The sequence below is a fragment of the Pyxicephalus adspersus genome, chromosome 7 (assembly GCF_032062135.1).
Source record: "Pyxicephalus adspersus chromosome 7, UCB_Pads_2.0, whole genome shotgun sequence".
NCBI classification, from domain to species: domain Eukaryota; kingdom Metazoa; phylum Chordata; class Amphibia; order Anura; family Pyxicephalidae; genus Pyxicephalus; species Pyxicephalus adspersus.
Window position 1 is genome coordinate 16,016,657 of NC_092864.1, and position 9,275 is coordinate 16,025,931.

Consider the following 9,275-nt stretch of genomic DNA (forward strand, 5'->3'; position numbering starts at 1 on the left):
TAGCAAATTCCTAGGTAGTGTTATAATTGTTGTAGAAGAAGGGTGGAACTGAGTTCTCGGTCTTCTAATACAATACTTTTATTGATTTATTCAGTGCCAACAACTTCCAAAGCACTGTACAAAGTACAACAATGCCATAAAACAAACACAAATGCATACAAGTAAAAAAAAAAAAAAAAAATAGGGTGAGTGCCCTGCCCGATGTTACATTATTAAAGGGAAAGGACAAATTCAGCAGATTGGAGAGACCTTTACCGAATGTGAAAAGAAAACGCAAGACTTGCAGGAAAAGTTCAGGAAAATCAGTTGTTGAGACAAAGATTTGCAGATCATTGTTCCTCCAACATGACTGCACTTCAGAGCGTGGAAAATATTCTGCTGTTGACTTTTTAAGGGCCATTTCAAACTTGCATTGAGCCTCTGTCCCAACTTTAAAGTTGACCTATCACCAAAAGTTTTACTTTGTATAAAAGGGTAGATAATGTTGCATCCCCAAGCATTTCTCCAGCAAACTTTCTGCCTTATAATACATCACAACATTATGACCTACTTGCAACGTGTTGTGGTGCAACTGTAATAAAAAAAAAGGGTCATGAATTTCTTTTGATGTGCTGCCATGTGTGAATGGGCAGCTTTACCGCAATGCATGGCAGCACACTGTACAAAGCACATTTTTGTGGCTGTGTCATCCTAGGTGCAGGAATGTGAAAGGAGCCTAAAAGAGATGGAAGCAGGAGAGAAGTCCTGCATACATGAGCGTAAAGCTATGCACACACCTCAGATAATTTTGGCTAAGGTCGTGGAAATCTAGCAGGTGTACAGCAGCCCCCCGACGTCATTCACTGACCAGCTGAGGAATAACTACTGTGCTTTCCTATGTAGGAGACATCAAAGATTCACCTGGAGGGTGTGGAGGAGATATGGAAAACTTGTACTAAAACTGAAGCTTCAGTTAATCTTTTTTACACCATGTCAAAACTAAGCTTCAGGGAAGTTGTTAGGTAATTAAATATCCGTGTGGTCTACATGTTTTTGAGGCTGCTGGGTAAAACAAGATGAGCAGCTAAAATTGCTAAATGCAGTGCACTGGCGGAGCAGATTCCAGTGTGAGAAGTTAGGATTTCCCTGTTTCCTTCTGTTGTACATCATGTGAATTGGATACATAAATAACCGGCCTGTCATAATGTTACTGTTTATATCTCCAGCCCTATGGTCCCACTCTGGGCCTCAGCTGTCCCCATTATGACTCGCACATGTGGAATGCTGACCCCCCAGAGACCGGTTTGGGATTAATTCCTATGGTTTCTCCAGCAGTCTGTCCCATTACAAATAGTAACCATTGCACTACCAGACAGGGAGCTGAGGTATTTCTAACTGATAGCACAGGTGGATTAGATAGTCTGGCAAGACACAGACACAGCTACGGCAGATAAAGAAAAAGCCAAAAAGGATAAAGTTTACTTGGTAAGCCAACACTTTATATATTCAGGCTTATTTAATGCCATTGAAAGGCATAGAGGGGCTGCCTCTGATGACTTGATGTGAAAACACGAGAAGGCTGTCATGCAATGGATCAAATTTTGTTTTGGGTCATTGACAAAAAAATCAGGCTAGAAGCCAGTAGGGGCATAGGGATTGGGTTATAATGCCACCTTTGGGAAGATTGGGCTCTGGCAACAAAAAATCATTAAAGGCCATAGGATAAGCCTTCTTTATAACAGCATGCCTTTTATTAGCAAGTTGAACCCATTGGAAGCATAATCATACATGGAAATATGTAGGACCTGTGTCCTTCAATGGAATCCAAGGAAAGGATCTAATTCATGTTATCATAGATAGCCTATCCCATGTCATCAGCAAGTCTTCTAGGCTAAGGAACTCCAAGAGCAGCCACGAAAAAGGAAAACCTCCAATGGCAAACCACCTTGATCCAGGACAGAGAAGGGTAAAAAAAAAATCCCACATAAGTGAAGGAACCTCTAGGCCATGAGATATAAAAACCAACCAGAGTATATCGCCCAGTCACCTAGCCTACAAACTGCAACAGTTCTAGGATGAGATGACAAGAAAAACTTTGAGAACTGCCAACAATGTCAGGAACCAAGCCTGAGGCAGATCTAAGCTTTTACAAGTGAAGAGCGGTATAATACCCAAAGGCAACAGGCATTCACCTCACAGGGTAAAAAAAAAGCAACACAGTCTGGGAAAACAATGCCCCATGACAACCAAGCAACAGAAACTTCATTTGATCCCATGTGGTCACAGAAACAAAAGGGAACATGATAACTTTGAAGGAAACATGATATGGCCTGGTTGGGAACTAATCAAAAGGACCCACTGAATTTCTCAAGACTTAAGCTACGTACACACATCCAATTGTTCTCGCCCGATAATCGGCTCAGGGCCGATAGCGGACGATAATCTGGCGTGTGTACAGCACTCGTCGTCCATCGTCCTAAAGACCGTCCGGGCGGATCCACGAACGATGCACGACAAATGATCCTAATGGAAGCGAAGGGTTCCATTGTCCATTGTTCTCCCCCTCCCCTCTCCATAGAGCAGAACGGTGCTGTATGTACAGCACTCGTTCATGCATCATGCAGTCGTTAGTCGCTGGAAAGTATCATGAAAGAACTTTTCCAACGACAATTATTGCACGTGTGTACATAGCCTGATGCGTTTGATGGTAACGGGAAAAAATGAACACAAGCACAATATGACAAGATGTCTAACATTCTAACCTGAAAAGGAAACACAGAACATTTCAACTTTAGGAAGATCAGTTGGAACCCACAAACAACCAGCAAGGGCTTTCTGAACCAGGAAAGGTCCAGATACTGGAGAAGGAGACAACAAGATCTATGAAGACCAAGGACCTGAACACATCTATCCCATAAACACCATACTGAAACAGACTGAAACTGAACAAGAGGACTCCTGTTCAAACCAACCAGAAAAACTTTGGTGAACCATGAAGGAAAGAAGTGTTCAACAGAAGATGGACCTGTGGCCTAAAGACCAGAGGGGTTCCTCTCCAATCAGAAGAGACCAAAAGTGTTTCCATATTGTGATTCCATAAAGACACATAGGCATCCTACAAGACATATCAACCCAATTGCTGAAAGGAAACTTCATCATATGGTTGCCTTCTAGCCTGGGTTAGTAATTATTGCACCATGACTGGAAGCTTTCCAAGCAGGAGGTATTGGCTTTCCCAACTCCTTAACTATGTGAAAGATCTGAAACACATGGAACTACCTGATCTTCACAGACCAACATGTAGTATTACAAGTTATGGGCCCTGAAATGGGGGAGAGGCAAACCCAAGCTATGAGATGGAAGATGTCAAATGGACAAGCACTTAGAAGACTATTTCCAGGAATGCAGTCTACCTGAATTGTAAGGGAGAGAGAAGATGTATTCTTGAAACCTGCAGAATCTGCAGTAAAAGTCTAAATGCTCATGCTAGGTAACAAGGTATTTCCCATTCAGCCTCTACTAACCCCTCAGCATCTCATGGACAGCCTCTAACCATACCACCATGAGCATTTAATGGAGTAGCAGATTTAGTACACCTTGATGAAGTCTGGCGGTAACAACAAACATTTTCAAGAAGACATGTACCAGTACCTTTAGTTCTGCAGAGGTCGGACAGGAATCCTGTTGATGGAGATAAGGCCAAGTTCTTGGAACTGTATAGGCATCAGTGCTAAAGTTCTCTGCCATGAGTAGGATGAGCAACATTGCTCATAACAAATAAATAAATATACAAAACTTCTATACACTTTCTTTATGTTGGCAATAGGTTTCAATAAAGGCATTTTTGAATGTTGGGGTGTATACAATTCCTTTTATATGTCTGTTGTCAAATAGTAATCATATGTAAGGGTGTTGTATCCCACAGCAACACAAGGCTTCTGTTACTCCTTTAGTTTTGTTTAGTAAACATATGTTGCCATTGAAGACTATAGGCTGCTGAAACTAACCGAGCAGAAAATACTCCGAGAGAGATCAAATGCTTCCTCTGTTCGCCTTACTCACAGCTGTGTATACAGCTGACCATTTGCTGAAATGCTTTTTATAGAAATTCAATTATAGCACCATAAACCCTATAATGCGATCAGTTGTAGAGGTGGATGTACTGAGTGATCTTACCGTTCCTTCAATGTCAGTGCTAGCTTGCCTCCTCAAATATTGCTCAATGTCCCCCATCCAACTCATAGCTATTGACTTAGAATCTGACATTCCCAGGTGGAGAATCAATTTCTGCCATTTAAACACATGGACCTGGAAGATTCTCCACTAGGGAATGTCAGATTCTCTGACCTATAAATAATGTATCTGCACATAAAAATTTAAATGTATTATATAGCAGCATATCAATCTTTTGGACTGACCATTCTACCATTCTTTTTCAGATACGTGGATTGCTTTTACTGATTTTCTTCTAAATATCACAATTTCCTGACTTTACACTGGTTGAATTGCTTTACACATTTGTCCTTGAATGAGCCCAAAAGTATATAATTTTTTTCTGTTGCTAGCAAAGGAGGTAACAATTGTAATATTTTTAGTGATATTACTATACAGCATAAAGGAAGTTCTTAAAGAGTAATAAAGCCTAAGGCAGCGTTCCTCAACTTTTTTAACATGGGTGAACCCCTTGAAATTACTTTTATGTCTTGAGGGAAGCCCTGCTATATATACTATATTCATAGCTCAGAGTATACTAGTGTGATGGTCAGTGGGAAGAATGCCTCATATTGCTGGTTATTGAGAATAATGCCACCCTTACAGATATCCAAAAAGTTATTTGGTGTCACTTAATCTGACCTGAATCACAAATTGCTCAAGGAACCCCTAGAAAACGCTGGAACCCTGGTTGAGAAACGCCTAAAGTGACCCTACACAATATTACTAATTAAAAACAAAACTGTTACAAAAATTACATTTTGTAGCAGAAATTATTTTGGTTCAGAAAACGGATTTTAATGTTAGATTCAAAAAGCATTACATGAAGCGCAGACTGCCCTCTAATGGTAACTGAAGGGTATTGTTGGCAACAGTTAAAAATATGGTAACCGGCAGAGCATGAAAATATCTTGCTTCTGATCTGTAAGTAGGCAAAGCAAGCCAGGGTCACCTGCAGTCTTTTAGGCGGTATGAGCAGACAAGACATGCCAGAACTTGAGATGTAGGGACATACATTACCTTATTTTCTATATATCCTTACCAATCATATATATATTATTTATGGCCAAAATTGCCCCAAGAACAGGGCGGTGTGTTACTGGCAAGATAAGACAGAATGATGGGTAAGCTGCAAGAATATATACCAGTTAACCAAAACGTCAACCCACCGACTGGTGACATGAATAATGTTGTCTAGTTACATAGGCACCTGTGAAAAGTAGGATATATTAGGCAGTGAAGTCATTTTTTTGACGGGGATGTGTTGAAGAATAAAAAATGACTGGGTCAGAGCATCTCTAAAACAGCTGGTCTTAGGGGGTGTTCCTGGTATTTATCCTAAAATGGGATCATAGAAAGGACCGCCAGTGACAGGGTCATGGGTGCCCAAGGCTTATTGAACCCCTTTAAAAACTTGCATACCCATCTTTCCCCACTTTCCTTCATCGCCACCACCAACTGACCACCATTCCTATTCCAACCACTGATTGCCATTAAAGAGGTGGGAATGAAGTATGCAAACTCAGTTGGCCAGTTATATTCTCATTTTTGAGTTGGTACTTTTAAAATTTGCAGGTTTCCGCAGTCCCCAGTACTGTGTATTCTGTTGGGGCTTTAAATAGAACAGTTGAGGTGCATGAGGGATGCTAGATGGTTAACCTGTCCAGGCCGATCCCACAGATCTACTGTAGAACACACTTTTGAAAACTTTAAAGCAAGAGAGTTGTTAGGACAGGCATTGAATTAAAGTTTGCTGCATAGCCAGATTTCAGTCAAAATGCCCATGTTGACCCCTGTTCACTTCCATAAGTGGCCACAAGAACATCAGGGATGGACTGGAGTAATGGAAGGTGACCTGGTTGGGTTAATCACATTTTCTTTTGGATCATTAGATGGGCATGTGTGAAGTTTACCTGGGAAGAGGTGGTAGCAGGGTGCACTATGGCAAGAACACAAATAGGTTGAAACAGCACAATTTAAATCACCTTCAAAGGTCTTGTGTTTGTGCCAGAGCTGTTCTGGTGGCACAAGGGGGACCCACTCGACATTAAGCAGCGTTATATTGTGACTGATCAGTGCACGCTCTGTAAAGTGGGGCATGTTTAGAACCTTTCCCAGGGTAATATTGTCCATGGCCCAGTAAGAAAATTTACCCCCTTCCCCATTAGGCCAGAAAATCTCTCTAACAAGAACACTCTTTATTCCTAGTCCAGGTGTCCCAAGAAATTGGAATGTGGGAAAACCTCCCCAATGTGGTCACAAGAATAGAACCCCAACATATTTTAAGCTCTCACAGTCTATCCAAAACCCAAAAAAAGATTTGTAAGAGGCATCCACATATTACTAGATGTTCTTTATAAAAGAATGACAGGCAACAGATTTCTAAAAAACAAGTACAAACATTTTTATTTTGTTTCTTTACAAAGGCTGATGCCTAGAAGGGTTTTTTAATGTCACTTTCTTAACAAAATATAAAATAGCTTTTTCTTTCCTCAATAAAACACAAGAGCTGAAATGGTTAAAAAAAAGGAAGATCAATCATAGGTAAACAAAAAAAGGGGGGAGGAGTGCTGAGCATGAGCGGGGGTACCCTTAATTCCTATGCTGAACAGAAACACTGTGAAGAGCAGTGGTGCAGAGCATCATCATCAACCATCATGGAATGGCCATTTTGTTGGAGACCAACAATCTGCATTGTGTGCCCTGTCCCAGTTATGGTAAAAATTGTTTTGGAAGTATAAGTTTACTTTCTCTTCAGTTACTTCATTTGGCTTTAGGTGACCCTGCAATCTTCCATTATAGATCCAAATTGGCTGATCTTGGTATAGGCACATAAGGGGTCGAATAGAATCTATAGATAGGGATATTTCACCTCCAGTGCTGCTGGAGCCCAAAGAACTCTATGCAAGTTAGAATTTGCATAGGCTTTGACATGTCTGCTTATGTGCACTCCTCTGTAGCTCTAGAAAGGAGCATGCTTACCGAAGTCATAACCTAGCAGTGCTGACAATAGGGGTAGAACATTTCTAGAGGAGGGCCATCCAAACCAGTCCTCGAGGGCCAGGATCAGACTGGATTTGGACAGTTCTGCTCCACAAGCATACAAGAATTTGATTCGAACCAAACTCTTTATTATTTTTTTAACTTATGCCAACACAGGAGCTCCATTAAGTATTGGTTGCCTTAGAAAGTCTCCAATTTGTATTCAATATCCCATTAAGGGTTCTATTAATAAAACAGGGAACCCGACATTACCTGGTGGGAATCAGTTTCTGGCACTGAAACCACACAGAGCTGAAGATTCCCACCAGGAAATATTTAATTACCCGTTTTATAAATGGAGCCTGAAGAGTTCTCCAACAAATTGGCCGCCACTGTTCGGAATACTTATTTTGGTTTTCGCTTCATCAGCTCCTTGAAACATAGACACAGATGGTTCGGGTGAAACTCTGCAGCACTGAAAGTCACAGCAGTTTCTCTGCAGGGACAAATTATGGAAAAAAACATTTTTCAACAAAATGGCAGAATGAGTAGGAGGAACTGCAGCAGCCTATCTAATATTTAGCATTTTTATCACTGGCAGAATTATCGCTGGCAAACAGAAAACATCAAAAGACTTTTAAGTGCTTATGGTATAAGGAAAATAAACAGTAAACTGGAGAGAGTAAGCACGGGTTCTATCTGATCAGCCCGCTTCTCCACACAAGAAAGCTTTATATTTCTATTAAACTGCATGCAGCTTGAAATCTCACGGGCGCAAAATAAAAGGGAATATAAGTCTTTCACAAGCGTGAAGACGAAAAAAAAAAAAGGGGGTCAGTTACTGACGGAATTCAGGCTGTTTATTTACCAAGGTGAATTATCACCTGGCAATGGACAATTCATTGTTAGTTCACTTTGCAAAAGTTATCCAATCACATGCAAAGAAATCTAAAAACAGGAGTTCTCCTTGCACATGATTGGATGGTTGAATTTAGCAGAATTCAACTCATTTACTAAGTGAAAGGAAACACCCTTTGTAATATTACCCTTTGCTATGTGAACAACCTTTATTCCTGTAATAAATCAACCCCAGTGTGGTAAGTGCAGTGACCCATAGCAAACACTTATTTTACATGGATATGTTGTCCTGTCTAATTAAAGTTAACTTGGTTACTGCACATTATCACCCTTCGCCTGGCTTTTTAAAGGGTCAGTCCACCTATATTGATGTTTTCAGTTTAGGTAAAGGGACTATGTCAATGACATATTACTCCTAGGGATTAAAATGGTGCAAGCTAGCTCTGGTTTTGCTCATTTTTAAAAAATTGGGTCCCCAGCCCCTCTAACAATCCAACTCCCAGCAAGGTGAACAAGACCCTTTGCAATAGCCGACATGAGAACAGTGAGATTTTAGTTCCCAATAGGTATACTTATCTGAAAAATACGTTTTGCATAGACTGACCCTTTAAATATATTTTAAAAGCCTGGAAAAGGAGCTGAGGACAAGATGACATCCAGATCCATTCTCCCGGCTTAGTCAATGGTTAGGACAATAAAAAAGGACCCATAGGGTATATAAAGCTACCTGGTAAACTAAAAGAAGCAATTTACAAACTGGGATAATAAGTTATTTGTGTGTAACGGCTTCCACATTAAAAATGGTGTTGCCAAAAATGGCAGAAACAAAATTAGGTATAGGTGCAGAGGATTTAGGATGGCCCAAGTATAAAATATCAGCCTGTTTGGGGTTGGAGTTTAATAGTTCCTATAAAATGTAGAATAAACTTATTGTTATCAGAGGCAAGCAAGCCAATCCTTCCCAGTTTAACATAACATGCGGAGCTTAAAAAGTTGCTCCTGTCCGTCTAAGCATAGCCTTGAGTTTGCTATAGTCTAGCGATAACCCTGCATCCTCAGACACGGAAGATCTCGCCAACTTGTACCATGTGAACATTGGTTCTGGCAACCAGCAATGGGCGTTCTAGTTAAAAAAAAAAAAAAAAAAAAAACCCTGAAGCATAATGGTGACAGCATTCTGACAATGTGCTGCACACAATTACAACAAAGCCTATTGAGATATAAAATTATTAACCAAGGAAGCC